The following is a 21,442-nucleotide window of genomic DNA, read 5'->3' on the forward strand; positions in this document are numbered from 1 at the left end:
TAAATAGCCTGCGGATGGTTTATTTGAAACGCAACCAGGATTACAGCTGATGTGAAAAGTTAATCTCGCCCTCTAGAGTTTGGGAGTAAAGTGACGTCAGTGTTAAATCATGCTAAAGGGTGCTCAGATTTCTGTATACAGTACGTACTCTCTCTTAATCATTTTCTACCGCTTTATCCGAACTACCTCGGGTCACGGGGAGCCTGTGCCTATCTCGGGCATCATCAAGGCAGGATACACCCTGGACGGAGTGCAGGGCACACACACTCTTATTCACTCACGCAATCACACACTACGGACAATTTTCTAGAGATGCCAATCAACCTACCATGCATGTCTTTGGACCGGTGGGAGGAAACCGGAGTACCCGGAGGAACCACCGATGCACGGGGAGAACATGCAAACTCCACACACACACAAGGCGGAGGCGGGAATCAAACCCCCAACCCTGGAGGTGTGAGGCGAACGTGCTAACCACTAAGCCACCGTGCCACCCACAGTACATACATATATTATTTATTTATTTATTTTATATATATATATATGTATGTGCATATGTATATACTGTGTTTGTGGGTAAGTGTGTGTGTGTGTGTGTTTATATATATATATATATATATATATATATATATATATATATATATATATATATATATTACTTTTTTATTTTTTTTTTTAAAGGTTTATTTAAAGGTTTATTTTGTGATGCATATTTTAAATTTTCAATATTCGAGCATATATTGCCCAAGTTTGTAGATACTGCTGGAATTTGTGAACTTTCCACTGGGTTGAATAAAATATCTATCTATCTATCTATCTATCTATCTATCTATCTATCTATCTATCTATCTAATCCTATTATGTGTGTCTGTATTTCAGTTCGTGATTTTTTGCTTTGTTTTTTAATATCTTGGAAAATGATTTCTTAATGAACACTGAAGGATGCTGTAGTTAGCATCCATGGAGTTATTTTCAGGAAGCATGTTATCCTACATATAGTGTAGGTAGCATTCATAGATACATGCATACATACATACGTACATACATACATACATGCATGCATACATACATACATACATACATACGTGCGTGTGGGTGAGTGTTTGTGAGTGTGTGGGTGAGTGGGTGTGTGTGGGTGAGTGTTTGGGTGTGTGAGTGGGTGGCTGTGTGGGTGTTGGTGAGTGTGTGGGTGAGTGTGGGTGTGGGTGAGTGTGTGGGTGAGTGGGTGTGTGGGTGTGTGTGAGTGTGTGTGGGTGTTTATTGCTGCTTTAACACAAGTGAGAACAGGAAATAACTTGTCTCTCGGACGTTTCACAACATTAATCCAACTATAAACCTTTAAACTGTTCGTCTTGGTGTTCAGTAATAAATGAAACACTGCAGTCGCTGCTAAATCCTAAGCGGAATAACACACTCCAGACCACACGGTTATACCTAACACTCTTATTATGTTAGGATAAGAAGGTTGATCGCCCTCTAGCGGCTTCTACAGTGCACTGCTCTCATTGTGGATGTGAGGGACACACACACACACAGAGAGAGAGAGAGAGAGTTTATCTTGTGTTCTTCCAGCAGCAGAGAAGCAGCTCCAGCTCCACATTAATACCCGGGACGCTTTACTTCAGCTTGGAGTCTGACACACAGGCTTGTTCTGCGCTTTATAAATCATTAATTCAACCAAACGAGCCCGGCGTTTCTACACTGCTGCTTCACTGCGTTTGTACGGGTGAGTAAACAGGTGTAATATTTATACGGATTCTGATCCTTTATTAGTATTTCACGTATATTAGCTAGCCTTGTTTGCTAGCATTCGGCTGAGCAGCACAGCAAACCTCGGATTGCTAACTAACTCACTCACTCACTCACTCACTCACCGGGTTAACATAACAGGACACAAACAAAAGCCTTGGATTTTTATTTTGTAAACAAAACAAAGAAAGGAGAATTAAATAGCAACTAGGAACCGGAAGGAATCCATGTGGAAAGCTAGATATATGAGTGAGTAGCTTGGAGCTGCAGACTCACCTCACTTAGCTGTCTAGCTGCTAATAAGAAGTCGAGATAAAACCACAGATAGTTAAACAGAAATAAACTCACTAACTAGCCGTTTGTTTTTGCTGTTTGTTACCTGTGTGTGTGTGTTTTGTGTGTTTTTATTTATTTATTTATCTATCCCCCTGAAGCAGCGTTTATAAAGCGGTTATAAAGGGTCTCTGTCTTGAGCTAACACTTAGCTAGCTAAATAAAGCTCTTTAAAAAAAAAAAAAAAACTTGACGTGAACGTGAATAAAAAAACGATATAACTCTTAAACGTACGAGAGGAGTTTAGGTTATAAGCGTTTTAATAATCGATAAGTTCAGTCAGTGTGTCTAGGTGTCGAGTTTAGCCACTTAGCTAAACTCCTTTGCTAAGTATATTAGCATGTTTTTTTTTATTTAAAGTGTCAAACTAACTAACTGTTGTTTAAACGCTTTAGCTTTGGTTTGTAGTCGAGTTTCGTTGTTTGTTTCGTGTAAAATCTGAGAAAACGAACGTACTCGAGGATCTCCTTGTTGCTGAGGTGGTGCGAGTTGTTCTAACATTTAACGATCTTAACATTTATCTATTTCTTTTTTTTACATGTAAGAGAAGTTCTTCAGCTTTGGATCCTCGGTGGGACCTTTTAAAAGTTCTCTATACGACTCTATAGGACGAGTTCCCTGTCCTAAAGGGTTCTAGGAAGAGGAAGAACCCATTAGTTTGTACCTTTCCTCCTCGTATCGTCCGTATAAAGTGGAGTTGAAAAACAAATAAAGAAAAACGGGACCTTTTTTTAAATCGGCAGGAGGGTTTCGGAGTGTTAGCGGTGTCGTAAAATATACACGAATTCGTTTGCGGCGAAGAAGGAAACCAAAAAAAAAAAACCCAAACACTATTTAGTGACTCATCCTGTACTAGTCTCGTGTTCGTCCAATAAAAAGCACTTTAATATGCACATGTCCCGCCCCCCCGTGTACATGTATTACTCTATAGTTGTAGCTCTTCAGCAGTAAACGTGGTTCTTATGCGCATTTTTTGGCTGTGTGGCTTCAGAGAATATATTTATATGTATATATAATGTGTATTTTTTTTTTTTTATTTATGCCTTGATTAAGGTTTAATCAAGCTCTAACAATAAATTGTTAAATTGCTGCTATAACTTTATTGTGCTTCTTTGGTGCCGGTTCTGACTGATCGAGAACAATTTGTATACGATATCAGGGATGCTCAAAATGCTTGTCTCTGATTGGTCCGAATGAGTGGGTTTATTTTTTAACACGGTACAGCACGGAGAGCTCAGAAAGTAGCTCTAGCTGTATCGTAAAGGAAAGGTTAATATTAATGCACTTCTTCTAATACATCATTGTTTCTATAGTAACGGCTCAGACACAGGGACTCGTATGGATAACTCCTATAATCTAAGATGTATACACAGATGTTTGTTAACAAATGAAGCCTTTAATCATTGATGTGTGTTTTTAGGAGACATTTAGTTTGTTTTTAGAAGGCTCTTTGGTTGTAAAGTGCTTTGTTTTGGTCATGGGGCTTTTGCGTAAATTATTGTGTGTTGGTGAGTGTGTTGGTGAGTGTGTTGGTGAGTGTGTTGGTGAGTGTGTTGGTGAGTGTGTTGGTGAGTGTGTTGGTGAGTGTGTCGGTGGGTGTGGGTGGGTGTGGGTGAGGGTGTGGGTGGGTGTGGGTGAGTGTGTATGGGTGTTTATTGCTGCTTTAACACAAGTGAGAACAGGAAATAACTTGTCTCTCGGACGTTTCACAACATTAATCTAACTATAAACCTTTAAACTGTTCGTCTTGGTGTTCAGTAATAAATGAAACACTGCAGTCGCTGCTAAATCCTAAGCGGAATAACACACTCCAGACCACACGGTTATACCTAACACTCAGCGACATGCGGCTCTGACGGCCGACAGCGGCTCAAAAAACACACAGCATTTTTTTGTATGATATTTATGATGCAAAGAAAGTGCTGGAGACTTCTTCCTAAAGTCTCCTTAAATAAAATGTCACTCTTTCAATGAACACACACACATACACACAAATTCAAACGATATATTATCTGTGCACCATGCAAACACTTCAACAAGCTTTTTTTTCTTCTTCTCTTCATTTTTTTTTTTAATTGAAATTATAACCGCCGCTATCTGACCAATCAGCATCAAGCATTCAACACGCAACAGCGGCTACGTGTTTGTTTTGAGCCGAAGAAATACCCCAGTGGTTTTCAGCGTAATCCCCATCCATCTGTACTGTACCTGTGATTACACCAGACAAGAATTTCAACACATTTTGATGTACTGAGTAAATAACAGAAACCTGTGGATTTATGGTTAAAAGATATTCGGTAAATATTTTAAATAAACATAAAAAAAAAGGACCTGGCTTTAGGCTAATTGCTCGCGATTGTACAGACTACACAATCGTTCACAGACGAGACTCCGTGATTGATAAATCCTGGTTTATCATGAGCTACGTGTCTATGTGGAAATGGAATAAAAGGAAATGAGACACAAACGTGGTGGAAGGATTGGTTCGAGCGATGCAGGGTTGTGAGAATCTTCTGTTCTGTAAAGAGAACCGGAGGTAGACTGTGGGGAAGAAAAAAAAAAGAAAAACGTATGTTATTAAATTTCTTCTAGAAGCATTATTATCGCGCTTCGGTTTTACGCTCTCGCTCCTGCGCTAACAGATGGATGATGAACCAGATTCAGGGATCTGCTGCGTGTGACATCAGATACGTTTCATTTCCTTTCAGACTCTCATTGGCTGTTTCTAGGTGCCGTTCTTGCTATTTGCAGAGGGTTCAAACTACCCCATCCATCACCGATGCTAATGGGAAATTGTGTACTATCTGTAACTCCTGGGTGTGTAACATGTACATCAGCATTACGTCTGTATGAGCCGGAAGGGAAGTTCTACCTATAACCGGTAGATTCGTACGATCACTTCAGCTTATGGTGGCGAATGTTGTTAGTTTGATAGCTGCATTACTGCGATGTTAACCTAAACATGAACGTACGGTTTCGGGGTCACGATGTCGGGGCACCGAAGTCGGGTCACGACACGTTTATAACGAAACCACGTAGATTAAGCGTTCTGCTTACGAAGCTGCCCGAGTAATGATAAGCCGTATCAGGCGCTAAACAGTCGAAGTGCTGATGAAGTAAGAAGAGTGTTAAGAATCCGTAAGTGGCTTAGAAGACAAAGATGTGTTAGTAAGGGTTTGAGCTTTGAATCTGCTAAAGGAACCAGGCCATGTGGTACAGACACGGTATCCTCTGACACATATCTGTGTTTAAATGCAAAATGTCAACAGGTTATTATATAAAGCACTTTATTTGAGAACACATTCTTTCACAAACCAAAGTTTGACCAACAACAACAACTCTCTCTCTCTCTCTCTCTCTCTCACACACTCTCTCTCTCTCGCTCTCTCTTTCACACTCACTCACATTTCTTTACCACGAAGGCTAAAGCGAGACTGAAGAGGTTAACAAACTCCACAGTGAGAAAAGACAAGCTATTTGAACATACAGAGAGAGAGAGAGAGAGAGAGAGAGAAAAGAAAAGAACGCCTCTGCCTGGTTTGTGTCGTTATAAATCTTCTCAGTTTGAAAGGTGAACGAGAGACCGAGCGCCAAAATGAATAGATTTTAAAAAAAAAAAAAAAAAGAAAGAAAATCTAACTCAGCCTTTCAATAAAGAAAGCGAAGACCTTGTCAAAGATGCCGGAGGGAACGCTGGGGAAGACCTCGAGTCAATAATGGAAGCTTCCAGACTGCCTGAGGTTAGTAGCTCAGGCCTGCGAGAGGTGAACTTTGAGCCTGTGTGGTGGTTTTTTTTTCATCATGTCTGTTAGAGAATATAATATAATATCCAGCGCTTTCCTACGCTCTCCTGTGCTGAATTCATTCGGCTGTAGGTAAGGTCGATATTCACGTCCTCTGCGTTTTTATCCAGTGTCAAAAGACGACAAAAAAGTGTGTCTGCGTCAGGTACGGCACCGGGAATATCCTGATCACATTTTCCTGAGTGTTTTTTTTTTTTTTTTTTTTTTTTTTTAAACACACACGCATACACACCTCCGTCTTCGATAGCGTATTGAAGCCATATGACCTCGGGCAGCCCTCCAATCTGTAGCTCTGTTAATACTCTTCAGCTCATGCTGTGCAGCACCACATGGTTTAACCCTTATGATAACAGGGGGAAAGTCCACCATGAGCAATCAGACAAATTGGACAGGGCAGAGGGAATCCGAGCGTTCTCTCAGAGACTCCCGCTGCTCTCCTTACAACTCTCCATCTATTTCTCTCACACTGGCTGTCTGCTGAACACAGCTCCCGGCTTCACGTACCGATTTATTTATAAAAGGCTGTTATGTAAGAGAGACAGGAAATCATTTGAATCGGTATTGCTCCTGTGACAATCGAGGCAATCAAAGCCATGGATAATAAGCTTCGGTTGTGAAAAGTTTATAATTATAGATTTCTACGTAACGCTATAAACGTTAATCAACCGGGAAGTTTTTCTAAGTTTCTGGTTTGGATTTACATTTTTTCTTTTATGATGATGAGTCATTCTCCTCAAGTCTCTTAATGATCGCAATTGCTTGTATTGTTCACTCACACTCGAGTAGCTTAATTACCCTACAAGCAGCTTGGGGATTCGGCTAATATTTTCATCGCAGCTTGATGGATTTTTATTGATGTTGACGGTATGGATGCTGTAGGTGTTTGTCCATTTTTTGTTTCATGTTTTTTTTTTGTTGTTGTTTTTTTCCTCTAGTAATCTGAGATGATGCACGTCTTGAAACATGATACACGATACAGTACTGAAACAAGCAGCGATTCAATACGACTCAGTTCGGCGGTGTGACGACTCGGTTCAGATTTAGTTAAATTTAAACATTTGTGTCTTTGATCAACAACAATTTTAAAGCACGTCTCAACCCTCTTCCTCATTCTTAACCTTGATTTATTCATTCTTAATTGTTTCAGCTACTTTAATTGATTGATTAGAAGCAAGCGTTAGAACTTGACTCCTAGAGTTCAGCTAGATCTCGCTTTCTCAAGGACTGTCATGAAAATGTCATAAAACATGCGTCGATTTATTATTTTTTTCTTTATTCTTTTCACAATATTATATAACACTAAAACATGCTAAATTTGCCTCGCATTCATTTAAGAGAATGATTAAGACTGTGTTCTCTGTCTATTTACTCTTAAAACTTAAGATTAGTCATCTTATTAGTTGTGGAAAGACCATCTAAAGCATTATGTCTTAGGGTCTTTTTACACCCGGTCACTTCATGTGTTTTCTCTGATCCGATAGCTATCTGATTTGTTAAAACCGTTCCATTTACATTAGGCCACATAAATGCGATCCGATCTTTCTACTCCCGCCCAAAATGCAAATATATTTGACCTCATTTCCGGGGTAATTGAAACGGAACACGCTTTGGTGTATGCGGTTTTCAGAATGCGATCAAAAAGAAGACGAAAAAACTTGTTACGACGGTTATGCTACAAAAAACAGTGTTTACTTAACAGCGATGCAGGACTCGTGAGTCGCTTCCGTTTGGGAGGAGTATAGCGCTGACGTATGTGGCTTGAACAACAACATTCATTTACACCTGTCCAGCTTCGTCTGAAATGCGTCCCAGACCACCTCCTGAAATTTATATTCGTTTTGAAAACGTTTCGGAGGGCATTTAGACCCGGTCTTTTTACGATCGGGTGGCTATCGGATCACAGAAAACGCATGAAGTGACAAGGTGTAAAAAGCCCCTTTGACACGGACAGTCAACACATTTCATGTTCTCATGTTGTATTATCATACCTTGGTTGGCTGAATATGTAACACCTCCAATATTCATTTGATAGATTGATTTGTTTCTGTCTTCAGTCTTCAGCTTAATCTCCTTCCAGACTAGTAAATCACACCATCTTGTAAACACACTGCCAGTGTTTATTCTGGTTTTACTACTTTTTATTTCTTTTCTTTTTTTTTATGCTGAAGCCCAGCATGTATTTTGCTTGTAAGAGATTTATCTGGCTGTGCTGGGCGTTGATCGACTTCACACTTATTTTTTTCTGTCTAAACAGGCAAAGATGGAGGCGAAGCATTTGTACTTTGCTACATGCACATGTTGAACCGATTTGAAATTAGGCTTAACAATGCTAATCTGACTTTTGTTTTTAAAAAAAATGAAGCTCTCCACGATAACAGAGAACATGGCCTTCAAAACGACACACAGCCAGGAATACGGTGCTTGAGTTTCAGCTCGATCCACAAAGCTGTGACGATCCTTCATGTCGTCTGCTTTACCCTCCCTCGCTTGTCGCTGTATGGTAGTTATATATCTTCGGTTTCGTGAACGTTCTCGCCATCAGGTCTCTTCCAGCGTAGGCAGACGAGCACGTTTCTTTTTCCCTCTGCATAATTAAAAAACATGTCGGACCGTTGCGTAACGTAGCGCTTTCTTCTCTAATTAATGTTTCCTTTTTACTGCTATTCTGATTAGTTGTGGCAGAATGCTGACATGATTTAATTGCTCATCAGTGATTAAAAGCATCTTTGTATGAGCAGGGACTTTCAGCCAAGCTGAGATCTGAAGTCTTACTCCAGCAGACTAATGAATGGAACGGAGTCTGATTCGTAGAACAATTGCTTTTACATCCGAACCGTCCGAGAGGCCCCGTAGAAATTTCTCCATTAACTGTTTTTCTTTTCTGGAAAGATCAGTACAGATAACGGAGATCTTTTTTTGGCACTTTTTAACGGAATTACAGTCGTTCATGAACACATTCTTTCTGATATATTGTAGAGACGAAAGGAAAAGCGAAACGAATTTGTGGGTAGAGAAGCCTTTATTATCGCCACGTATACATCGCAGCATAATGGAATTCTTTTCTTCATATCCCATCTGAGGAGGTTGGGGTCAGAACACAGGGGCAGCTATGATACAGCACCCTTGGAGCAGGGAGGGTTAACGGCCTTGTTCAATTGTCCCAGCAGTGGCAGCTTGGTAGTGTTAAGGCTTGAAACTGATCTTCCAAACAACAAGGCTCTGGGCAGCACATTCACATATAAATACATCGTTATACTTTTTATAGTATAATACAACTGAGAAATTGAGGGTTAAGGGCCATGCTCAGGGCCCCAGCAGTGGCAGATTGGTGGACCTGGGATTCAAGCTCACCACCTTACTGCTCGGTAGTCCAAACACCTTGAACACTAGTCTGCCACTTCCTCCATGTAAAGGTATAAAAACATATGAGTCAACACTGAGATAATCGTCCGCCGACAAATGATCCTCTAGGAATATCCGCTAATATCAACACACCGTTCTTCATTCCGAAGCCCTTTTGATATCCTGTGCCTCCGTGTTAATCCCCAAGCACACCTGCTCGACTTCCTGGTCCCTAGGAGCCCGCCTGTTGGAGTCTGGGCTCGTTGTCCGAGGTCGCCCTTGGCCGTGCTTCTTTGCCAGCTCTTGTTCTGCTGCGCCAGTGGAAAGAATAATTAATCTTCAAGTCGAGCGTGCCAAAACAAGGGACCACATAACTGTTTGTGTTCATCGCGGGGGCGCCACCGAATACTGGCTGAGCTCCTGATCCGTCCTCAACCCCCTCCTTCTTCTTCTTCACAATGTCCAAATGATGCCATCTGGTCATCAGGTTTCTTTCCTCTCGTTTCCTACAAGCTCTAGCTTCTGAGCTCCGAGACAGCTTGCGTTCGTTATCTTAAGACGAGACTCTCGACCGATCTGGATCGGGTTAAATTCAACCACTTTGCCGTCGTGTGGATCAAATGGACGGTAATTTAATGTTAGGTCTTGTTAAATCGAGGATGGTGAACAGGTTTACAGACCTGTAGTGCTGTCCGAGAAAATCATGAGCATCAGGAAAGATTTCGGCCGGACTTCCGCGATCCGTCATTCAGATAGTGGCATTATTGAATCTCACACGGCGTTAAAATTCAATTTCTCTTCTGTATCTAATCGAGTGAAATGCCTCAGCTTTACCGCTCGAGCTTTGCTGATGTGTTTAACGGATGTAACTTTTGTGTCTTTCTCGTGCACGTGCATTTTATTTGCACGAGGATGCAGTCAGTTTTGTAGATTCCAGCAGATTCAGATTCAGAGAATCATCCAAGCTACGAGTGACACAAACAACCCGTGTCTAGCTAGCATGGTTAACGAAACCTGCGCGCTTTCCTTGGGATAAAGGGGTAGGGTCTTTATCTCAAAACTTGACCCTTCTTTTGTGTTAATAAACTAACAAACTACCCTCTTATATCCAAAGACCCAAAAATACTAAAGGAAAGTAAAAAACATTTCATTTCTATAATAAAGATATTTTATTTCGCAATGAAGAAATCACACACACATCCTTTTATTCTCCACATGCCCCCTGTTTCACCCCTCAAGTCATTCTCCCTGACAAGCGTACAATAGCTTCACGTTTTTCAGCCCGCCGTTTTCCCCCAGCTTGCCTCTACACCCTCTCCTCGGAGCCGGCGAAGTCTTTATTCAGAGACTTGTTGGGGCTTGTTTTATATTTGTGCTACGGTATTAGATCTTGAACGAGTCGTCTGTAGTAAATGGGACACTGATGAAATACCCTTAGGTTATTTATTGGCAGCGCTGCAGTGTGGTGCCTCGTCTTTCCCACCAAAGCCGCCGCTGCCTTTTGTGTCGTCCTCGTTTCGCCTGCACATGCAATATTTCCAAGACGGGTCTATCGGTTCTCCGTATTTGTTTCCACCATGTGTAGCAGAAATCGATTTATAAAAATTGAACGTTATATAACCCATGATACAGCAGAGAAGCGGTGAAAGATTATTGGAGTTGCAGTTATTGAAATTATTACTGAACGCAAAGAGCATAAATGCTTAAAAACGCAGCTTGTCATGTTACAGAGAAGCTTGTCTCAATCCTTTGGTCAAAACGTCACTACTCCGACACTGGAGACTCCTTCCACGTTCCCTAAACGAAAAATCAGTCACCTTATCGCAAGGAACACGTCGTCTATCAAAGTTTTGGCTTTTTTTTAACGACAGTATTGTTCAACAGGAACAGACGTCTCCGACTGTCCCAAATCCGAGTACCAGCGAGTGAGCTGTTGCTATGGAAACGACTGCTTGTATAAGAACAAGCATGTCGATTATAAACCCGGGGATTGAGTTCCAGCTTGATGGAGATGCCCTTGATGGAGAGTGTTGTTGGACCTTCCGAACATTGACGTGTGAGAATTCAGCAGAAACACAAACTATTTTGTCACGCTCTCACACGGGGTCACATCCCTAACGTCTCAGAGTCGCATCGTCCTTGTTTCAAGTTCCAGTCGAATTATTTATCCGTGTTGCATCAGCATTGTGCAGGGTTCTGCTACATATGATGAAATCGGTTACTCAGGCAATGACCTTGATTTGCGATCTAAATTATCTTTTGTGTGTGTGTGTAAACAGCTATGAGGAATGAAGGCATCCTAAACTACCTTGGAAAAGGTCAACAGACTCGCTCATCGTAAAATTAAATGGATATCAAAGAGCCAACAAATCGAAAGTACAATACGCCCAGTGCCTTGTTCAAATATTTAATAACCCAACAAAGCATAATGTGCATCTTGATTCCCAAGGAGCCCGGAAAATAAGAGTTCTGTACGGCCGAAGAGGTCATTTTTTATTTTTTTTTTTGGTGAGTGTGTTTTGTCTGCTCGTCAGTCCAAGTGTTGACCTTTTTTGCACGTTCTTGGCACAGTGGCACTTTTGATTACTTTGGCACAGGGAAGATTGAAGCTCAGATGTCAAGAGTGCCGGCAAAAATAAGCGGCTTGTTTTTCTGCCTTGCCCCCAATGTTTTGCCAGAGAGCTGACAAGTTGGTGAATCGTCATGCTGAGCCAGGGAGCGAGATGAAAAGGCGTTCAAGTCCACTGCAACTGTCTTCTCTGCAACAGAACTCCTCTAGTGTGTCTTCCACGTCGCTCTCTACTCTATAACCAACACCTCGTGCTGGAACCGAGAACCGTAAAGCCACCTGATTAAATGTATTCAGAGTGACGGTAGTGCAGGGGCCGGTCTGTCTGAGCTCTTCATGTGGCTTTAGCTGGATTCAACACTAGATTGGAGGCAGTGGTTGGTCAAATGTTTAAGGATGTGGGTTTCTGATCAGAAGGTTGGGGGGTTTCAAGCCCCAGCACTGCCAAGCCGCCACCGCCTGCCTGTTGAACAAGGTCCTTAACCCTCTCTGCCCTAGGGGCGCTATATCATGGCTGACTTTAGGCTCAGAACCCAATTTCCTAAGCTGGTATATGGAAAGAAAATAAATTCCCTGTGCTGTAATGTATTACGATTAATAAAGGCTTCTTCTGAGATTCCCATTAAAAGATTTCTGACCAAACCAAATAAAACCTTGATTTCAGTATTTCGGTATTTCTGTCATTGACGTGATGCGTCATCATGGCTGCTCACAGGCTCAGGAGCAAATCGAATATTTTGTTTAATTATGGATTAAATCAGAATGTAAATATAATATTAAACTCTTCATTAACGTTAGCTGGCTAGCTTAATGCAAACAAAAATGCGCTTCCATAGAGACATGTTTTTTTGTTTTTTGTTTTTCTCTAAATTGTAGCACGAATGTTTTCACTGTCTCCGTAATTATTTTTTTTAATAAAATTTTCCTCAAAATTCATTAGTACCTTTTTTAAACAAATCCACACCACATAGGATTGCTTGATATTTAAATGGCAGTTTAGAGGATCTTCTTTTTTTCATTTATTTTCATGGATATTGCTCTGACAGTGAAGACAGATTTTGTGCGCCACCAATTGGAAATGTCACCACGAGTCACTTTCGGACAAACCCCACTTAAACGTTGAAAATAATATATACAAAAAAAATAATATGTAAAACATCATCTTTTAGTATTTTCCCCCACCATGACACATTGCACTAGCGTAGGAGTTCAGCAATAAAAAAACGTTTAATCAAGCCCTGAAATCTTGATCCAATTCAAATTCCCGAGCACGCTGCAAAAACAAAAAACATCTCACGTGTACTTTTACCACACGTCTCAAAAATCGCTGATGCTAGGACTGTGGGATTTTTTTAAGGGACATCAATCGCCGTCGTAGCAGCTTCCACCCTCCCGCGCGTACAGACACGTCCGATCTAAACACCATCAGCACGAAATGGTCAATTATCCTCTTCCTCCACTGCCTGCTCTTGTTAGGGAAAGTATAAATCTGCAAGAAAGTTGAGAGAGGGGAGAAAACAAAAGGAAAAGAAGGGGCTTGGCGAGTTTAGTTAAAAATCTGACGTCCAACTCTTGCTGCTTGTATGTATTGGAAATGGAAAAATAGATTTTGGCATCTCTGTTTATGGAGACGTTCACCAAGACATCTGCTCGTCGAGAGACCTCACTGGTCATGATGTTGAGAAAACAGCATGGAAATGGAAGATTGGGCCTGTGGGACATGTGGCAAGGAATCTTTAATAAAAAAAAAAAAAAAAAAAGGATGAGTCATTTGCAAGGGCAGACGCTGAGTCCTGTATCTATAACGTCTCCATGAGGCATTAGCTAATAGAAGAGACTTTGTGGAGAGCTGCTCTCTTGGCTGTTCCCCAGTGTCCTGCAGTGCTGACTTCTTAATCATACCGCACCGCTGTGATCCGGTGGAAAATTTCTGCAGGGACGCTACGTGTAGGCGAGGAGTTGCTATTCTTCGACTTCAGTGCTACCGAAAACTAATTAATTCAGGAACACGCATCCGGGCGAGGCTTTTAATTTCCGCACGCTTCAACGCAAGTCTCTTAAAAGACGCTCGCCAAAACGGACCGGAATCTTCGACCACACGAAGATCCACACGAACTTGGCGTGAACGTTAAAGGCATCTTCGCAAGCCTTTATTTTCAGGACAGAAGCTTTCTGTCGATCTTTGGGATGAATCGGGTTTGTAAAGACGGATGATGATTTTAGGGTGTTTTTTTTGGGGGGGGGTGGAAAAGGAAACAAAAAACGTGTGTAAAAGTGTAAAAAAAAAAAATAACATGGCGTAAAAAGTTTCCAGCTGACTGTTTTGATAACGTAAATACATTGTTAAACTTAGCTGGCTAGCTTGTCGTTCATGGATACGTCAACATTTTTGTTTTTGTTTTTTCCCTTCATGATTTGTCAAATCCGTCACTCGTCCCTTTACGCAGATACTCGACGTTGGAGGAGAACAGTTGCGCTGGTTTAACTGAAGGATGTATGGATGGATGGATGGATACTTTTATTGATCCTGGAGGAAAATCAAGAATCATTATTTATTATCAGTAGTAAAAATACTTAATACAATGATTAAATTTGTCAGATTTTGTGTTCGGTCGTTAATGACGTGACTCTCCGCAGTCTGGTCCTTTATCCGCCTCGTTAGGAAGCGCCTGTTTCTTTCACACCACCACAATCCTAAACTGTGAACACACCCAGGATGCTGAGGCCGTGTTGCCGTGTGTACAGCTCTAAAATGACCTCCGTCTGGGTGTGTCTCTATTCCAGTGTACCGTCGTTAAGGGGTAAAAAAGGGGTTAAAACCCTGGGCTGGGTTCTGCGACTCGACTGTGTTCTCATGCCTCTGGAGAGCTTTCAGCACCTGCGTGAGCGTGGAGCGGCTCGGTCCAGTTCACATCACATCACAACCCAAAGCTCTGAAATCCGAACCAGACTCGCGCTTACAGCTGCTGATTCATCCAGACGACCCGGAGACACATTCCACACACATTCCACACCGTCTTCTCCGACCGACATCCCAGAATTCTCTTTACACCAGGAATGGGTTATAATACGCCCTTTAATATGATGCTTACAAATGAGTTTCATCACCGAGGAAAAATAAACTAAATTATAACAAGGTTTTTCTTCCAGACCCCCCCTTCTCTCTCTATCGCTCTCTCTCTCGCTTTTTCTCTTTTTCTTTCTGTCTTGTTTCTTTTTTCTTTTTCTTTCTTTCTTACTTTCTTTTAATATTTTTTCTTTGGTACAGTTTTTCTTTCGTTCTCTATTTCTCTTTCTTTCTTTCTTTTTCTTCTTTCTTGCTTTCTTTCTTTTTCTTCTTTCTTTCCCATTTTTTGGTAGAGTTTTTTTGTTCTCTTTCTTTCTTTCTCTTCTTTCTCTTCTTTCTTTCTTTCTTTCTTTCTTTCTTTTTCTTTCTTTCTTTCTCTTCTTTCTTTCTCTCTTTTTTCCTTCTCTCTCCCAGTCCCTGTTCTACAGAGTCGTCCTCTTCTGGTCATGCAGTAGCAGGTAATGAAAAATGTTGCCCGCTGCGGCCAGAATTTAAAACCGTAGCCTGCGGACACCGGGGACGACATTTTTGTCAGTTAAAGTGCCTTTCTGATGTGCAAAGGCACAGGGAGTCTTGCTGGAGGCAACGCTCTTCTGATGCCGTTGTAGCTTTCGCACCCAAACATAGCTCTAGATTTGAGCCCCCCCTCCGAGACATCCTCCAGCGCTCGACTAGACTGCTTTCAGCCTCGGTTCATACGCAGCAGGAGGAGAAGCGGCGCGAGTAATAAGCATCCGTTTTAGAGAAACACCCAGACATGGCAGCTTTGATGATCTCACTCTGACTTTGTGATTAAACAGAAATTAAAAAAAAAAAAAAAACAGCCAAAAAATTACAGAATTCATCAACAGGACCATAAAAGGGCGAAGTCCTTTCTCTCATCATCTTCTCATCTTCATCATAATCATCACGCATGTGTGTGGCGTGATATGCTCGCAGTGCTCAAGAAGCACACTTTTACCAAGAAAACCGTTCACGTTCCTCAGACTCGCTCGTGTTTAAGACGTCTCCTCCTTTTCTGCAGGGATTTTCGTTTTCTTTTTTCATTACCTTAAATCTAAAGATTAGGTTTAATTTGTTATTCACTTTTTGTTCTTCCAGCTTTAATTGCTGCTCAGCGGTGGCACGATTAACAACGCTCGGCCCAACCTTAGCGAGAGGTAATTCTCCTGTCAAAGAAAAGTTGCATTTAATTTAATTGCATAATGTTTTTATTTATTTATTTATTTATTTATTTATTTTTAATGTTTTTAGACTAGAGAAGAAGGAAACATTTTGGCTCAGATGTCGTAATCTCTCAAAGCAGACCTGCATCTTGTACTGAAACAGCTGCATTGCTGTGTGTGTGTGTGTGTGTGTGAGAGAAAGATGGCCTCAGCTGTTCAGACAGGCACCAGTGAAGTGTGACTCTGTTATTGTTGGCTGTCCTCCCAGCGCACCTTCGCTGTTTTCTGAAGCTGTGACACATGCCAGCTGAAGATATAAGACCCTCGGGCAGCTGCAAGAACCATTGACCAAGCCTCCCAGCTTTTATTCCAACTTCAAAAAAAAAAAAAAAAGGCAGGGGGACAAAAATGTCTGAGCACTGAGTAAAAGCACTGCATCCAGCGTCATACCGAGAACCTCGGAGTAGCTCGAGTCGATAAAGACGGCGTAACGAGCTGCAAAATTGAAACGGTGTTGTCGAAGTCTCGCAGTTCTCCGAAGCCCTGAACGTGGCTTTGGATCTTGTGCTCTCTGTTAGACACCTAGAGCAGTCACGTGTATATTCAGCTTTGAACATCTCGGTCGCCATGGCGATATCTTTTATCCCGGATTGAGTTCTTTGTGGTGTTCGCGTCGGTGTAATGCGAACCTGCTTTCAAAAGGTTTTGAGTTTTTTTTTTTCCCCCCTCCCGAAATGGCGCGACAGAAAAACGTTCGACGTAGCGTCCGGAAATGATCGATTCCAATCCCGTAAATGTGGCTTGAGAGTGTAGAGTTGGACGTGGCGTCTAGGTGGGAGGCGTGGCCTAGTCTCTCACCTGTCAGTTACGGTGAGAATCAACACTTCTGGATGTACGTGAGATCATGTACAGTATGTGGAAAGGGTAGATATGAGTGTGTGTGCGCGCACGTGTGTGTGTGTGTGTGTGTGTGATTGATGCTCTTACCTCACTGCCAGATTGCCTGTAAGAACAAGCTTGGCTTTTCTCCAGAGTCACCGAAGCTCCAGTGATTCTGCCAATCCAGCCATGGCCCCGCTCCAGCTTTTCCCTCCTTTCACTCGTATGTAACACGGCTGTCTTTGATGTATCTTTTTAGAGATATGTGCCCCTCCCTCCGGAGCACCAGCGTCTCGTTCTCACGTCTGGCGAAGGAAAGCTCGATCCCAAACGGTGTCTAGTTTCTTAAAAAGGGAGAAATTGACCCGACGTCTTCGCCGCTGTTGAGCATCAGAGCAAGACACAAGATCTGAATTATTAACCGTCCCTCATGTCCCACTTCCTGTTTATGTGGTGCCTAGATCTCAATGAGATTTGGGAATTGTGAATCTGCAGCGGTGAATGTGAATGTCAGTGTACTGTTGTCTTTATCGCTGCCACTTTCTCCGTTTCGGCAGTAAATACAAAGGCAGAGGCGTCGTGTAATGCGTCATAAATACACCTGTTTTACTCGACTTTCACACTTGCGTGCTAATCCGTCTGTAGTCCATCCAGTTCGTCCTGCACGTGCTCCTGTCGCTGCGGGTTTAATCGATCACTTTGTGACGATTTTCCTCTTTTCTTTCAGGATGCCTGTTGCAGAGGCTCCCAGGACTCGAGTACAGACCGAGAACTCCAGGAGCAGACACTTTTGATGAGATCTGAGCAAAAGGAGGTACGTATTATAACCGATGTGACGTGGAGGCGAATCTCCAAGCAACTGAATAGCTTTATTGGTTTGGGATGGCGAGGATTTACGATAAGCTGAGAATCTTTTTTTTTATTACGCTGGCTCACAGTCATCGGCGCTAAAGATCAGTATTGTGCTATTTGTTGAGATTTTAGCTTAGACATACAGTAGGTGAAGAGAAATAAGGACCAGCAAGACGTTTTAACTCGTCTTTAACTGTCCGGTTTGAGGGAGCCTGTGTCCCGTGTGGAGTTGGACCTTATATTGTAACCCGTCCATCTTAGGTTACGACATCTTATCGATGCTTATTGCAGCTTCTTTTTAAGTTCAATGTCTAGTGCAGAGTCAGCCATGAGGCCATCCTTAAAAATATTTTGCTTTGCAGTAACAGTAAAAAAAATAAAAGGGTCGGTCGGTAGGTCTATTTATTTTTTTTTTCAAGTTTCAATGTAAAAAAAAAAAAAAGTACAATTTTGGTGACGGTGATTAAAACAAATTAGCATATCGTGACGTCACTGACTGGGTCTTCAACCCGTGCCTTCGGACGCATCATTGCAAACCTCATTTTGACGCAGGTTATATAGACCACAAACATTTGTTTGAACGGTGACCGCGAACATTTTGTTTACTGCAGCCGCAGCCATCGTTACCAAGCGCGAACCGTTGACTCTGACAGTGAATGAGAGGATGAGACGAAGCGAACGCACAGGCCATAGTGTGACATCCGTTAACCAATAGTGTAAACATAGATGACGTCACAGGTTTTTATTTAAAAGAAAGAACGTAGCCTTCGTTTGTATGTAGGCCTAGGCAATTTATATAATTACAATACTTATTAAAATATAATTACTATTGTTTTATTGCTTTTGTATTAGTTGTTCGAAGACTAAAAAAAAAAATTAGTCGGTCTTAACGCAAATTTACAACCGGCAAGTCGGTCGGACTTAAATCAAAAAAATAAATAAAATAAATGAGTCTGTCCTAAATTGACAGGGTCGGTCGGGTTACGGCAAACAAGGATATTTTTAAGGATGGCCTGATATTGAGCTCCTGGAGAAGATTTGTGGCTGAGTTTAAGGCTGGCAGCTTTGTTGGCTTGGTGGTATTGGGACTTGAACCTTTGACCTTTTGATCAGAAACCCCAATAGCTTAACCCTGTTCTCTAGAACTTCTGTGTGAAAATCCAATCTTAGGAGATCATGCCATCTTTCACGCCAACATCCATACCACAATCCAAATGCAATTTTTTATTTTTTTTTTTATTTCCCCCGTTCTGATTTTCGATGTGAACATTAACTAGATTTGTAAAGTTCGTCGCGACAAACTTTGATGTTGGCTTTGACAAGGCAAATATTCGCAAAGGCCGGTGCTTTTTGGAGGCGAGTGAACATAAGGGTCAGTATTACTTTTGGAGGAAAGTGGACAGAAAGATAGGGTGCCAAAACAAGTGGAGACGAGCATGTGACGTCATCCGAATTCTCCTGAGGAAGTTCCCCTCATTGGGCTGAGTGTTTTGATATGTCACATGTCCATGTTGTAAAAAGTTTTTTGATTTTGCATATTTTGGGGGCGGGGCTGCGGCACAACTGAAAGGCCAGTCGGTACACCAATTTAAAAGTTTGTTCAGAGTATCACCCTAAAGGAGCTGGCCGAGTTTGGTGTAAATAGTTCGAAAGCTTGCCGAGTTATAAACCTCCAAATTTTATAATGGGAGTCTATGGGGAAAAAAGGCCATTTTGAGACCCGGTACCGGAAGTACCGGTACTCGGATCGCTTAGAAAAGTAATAGCGACAAACTTCAGACCAGCGTCTACAACATATCCGAATTTGATGCATGTGGCTCGAAAGCCCTAGGCCGCATTAAATTTTATACATTTTTGTCTAAGCTTAAATAGGAAAACAATGTTGGCTTCTACAAAGCGACATAATTAAAGAGTTAAGAAGCATTTCATTCTACTAGTATTTAAAACTCTGCAGTAATGAAGTTTTTTTATTGGCTCTCACCGCTTCACAGGGTCAGTTGCCGTTATACGAATTCTTGGTTCTTGACTTTGCTCCTTGATGACAATTTAGCAGTTCTGTATGCATAAAAAACCCCACAGCGATATCATTCTCTTCCACACAGTTCCTGACCCAACCAAATGTGTAACCAGAGTCGTGTACCGGTGCGTCGGCGTGAGGTCTGTACGAGTCTGTGTGTCGGCTCCTGAAACAGGCTTGACATGACGCTTTGGCGTGCCGGGTAGAAGAAAGTTTAAAAAAGAAAAAAAGTGCCGCCGTTCACAGTGCCGGAGCTGAGAAGTTTAAAGCAGCGAAATCAAAGCACTGAGCGAAAGCAAAACATGCTGGAGGAGGAACATTCACAACACTCGACACCTGGCGTACATGTGAACGAGGCTTTGCGATACGATCTCAATATTGTGAGAAATTACAGCACAGCAGATTTAAACTCATTTCTATCCATTACGCAAAGCCACTTGCAGGGCAGATCACACATGACCAAAAATATGTGGACAGGTGGCCGTTATAACAACCACAACCTTTGTTGTCACGACATTTGACACAAATATACAATTGTAGAGAACGTCCTTGTACGATGTAGTGCAACAATTTCTCTCCTGTTCCAGCATGACGATTCCCTTGTGCGCAAAGCAAACTTCATGAAGACATGGTTTGTTACGGTCGGTGTGTAAGATCGGTGTGTGGGATGTGGTAGCCTAGTGTTTAAGGTGTTGGGCTACCAATCGGAAGGTTGTGAGTTCGATTCCTACGTCCACCAAACTGCCGCTGCTGGGACCCTGAGCAAGGCCCTTAACCCTCAATTGCTCAGTTGTATAAAAATGAGATAAAATGTAAGTCGCTCAGGATATAAGGGTATCTGCTAAATGCTGTAAATGTAAATCTTGAATGTTCTCCACTGAACTGTGCACCAGACCATCTCGCAACTCTCATAACGGAATGAACACAAATCCCGACAGCTCCACTACGCCGTCTACTATTAAGTTTTTTCCAGAAGACACATTATTACACAGAGGACTAAATATGCCACTGGCAAGCACACATGGGTGTGATGCTGATGTTTCCACATACTTTTGGTCGTATATCGTGCCAGGAAAGCGTGTCATGTTCGTTTTGTCATGCTGTTTCCTTGTTTCATTTCTTTGTAACATTCATAGAAATGGACCATGTGCAGATATCTGGCATTTGGAAACAAGGACTGAATCATTTCCTTTCTGCTGATCATCTCAAATGTGCTTTCGTTTCATCCTTCAGAAGTCGTGTGATATCCAGGAATTAAAGGGTGACACATTAAATGGGGAAAAAAAACAACATCAAGTGTGTGTTCAGCCACTTCCAGGACAGCTTGAGTCGGGCTTAGCATGGATTATAAAACTGAATGTTGTGCTATTAGTTGTGAAGATGAAGATGATGATGATGATGATGAGGATGTCTAACACTTTGCTCCAAAATCCTTATTCGGTGTCCAGTTCTGTTCAGCAGTGATAATGGAACATTATTTTAATATGCAACAAGCCAACCGGCGAGTCCTCGTGCACTGTAAAAGGGGGCGTGGTCTCATTTGCAGCTAACTATGCGTTGTTTTGTACGTCAGTCATAACAAAGAAAAAAAAATCAACACCTCAGAGTTTAAACCCAGCGTTTTTTTTTTCCCCCCCCTTTAATTTTTCACCCGTCTGGCCTGTG

The 21,442-nt window shown here is 41.8% G+C and overlaps 1 protein-coding gene across 3 annotated transcripts in view; it reads left to right on the forward strand.

The window, feature by feature from the left end:
• The first annotated feature begins 1,525 nt into the window (after positions 1-1,525).
• The window catches only part of ndst1b (N-deacetylase/N-sulfotransferase (heparan glucosaminyl) 1b), a 67,644-nt gene continuing 47,727 nt past the window's right edge, over positions 1,526-21,442 (forward strand). Inside the window, exons 1-2 of one of the 3 annotated variants that reach the window (XM_060890491.1) lie at positions 1,526-1,726; positions 17,636-17,722. The gene's annotated coding sequence lies outside the window, so the exon portion shown is untranslated. Of the gene's footprint in view, positions 1,727-5,788; positions 5,823-17,635; positions 17,723-21,442 lie in introns of those variants that run through there. The other 2 variants (XM_060890492.1, XM_060890493.1) reach the window with 2 other exon arrangements.

This window comes from Tachysurus vachellii, chromosome 17 (assembly GCF_030014155.1).
Source record: "Tachysurus vachellii isolate PV-2020 chromosome 17, HZAU_Pvac_v1, whole genome shotgun sequence".
NCBI lineage: Eukaryota > Metazoa > Chordata > Actinopteri > Siluriformes > Bagridae > Tachysurus > Tachysurus vachellii.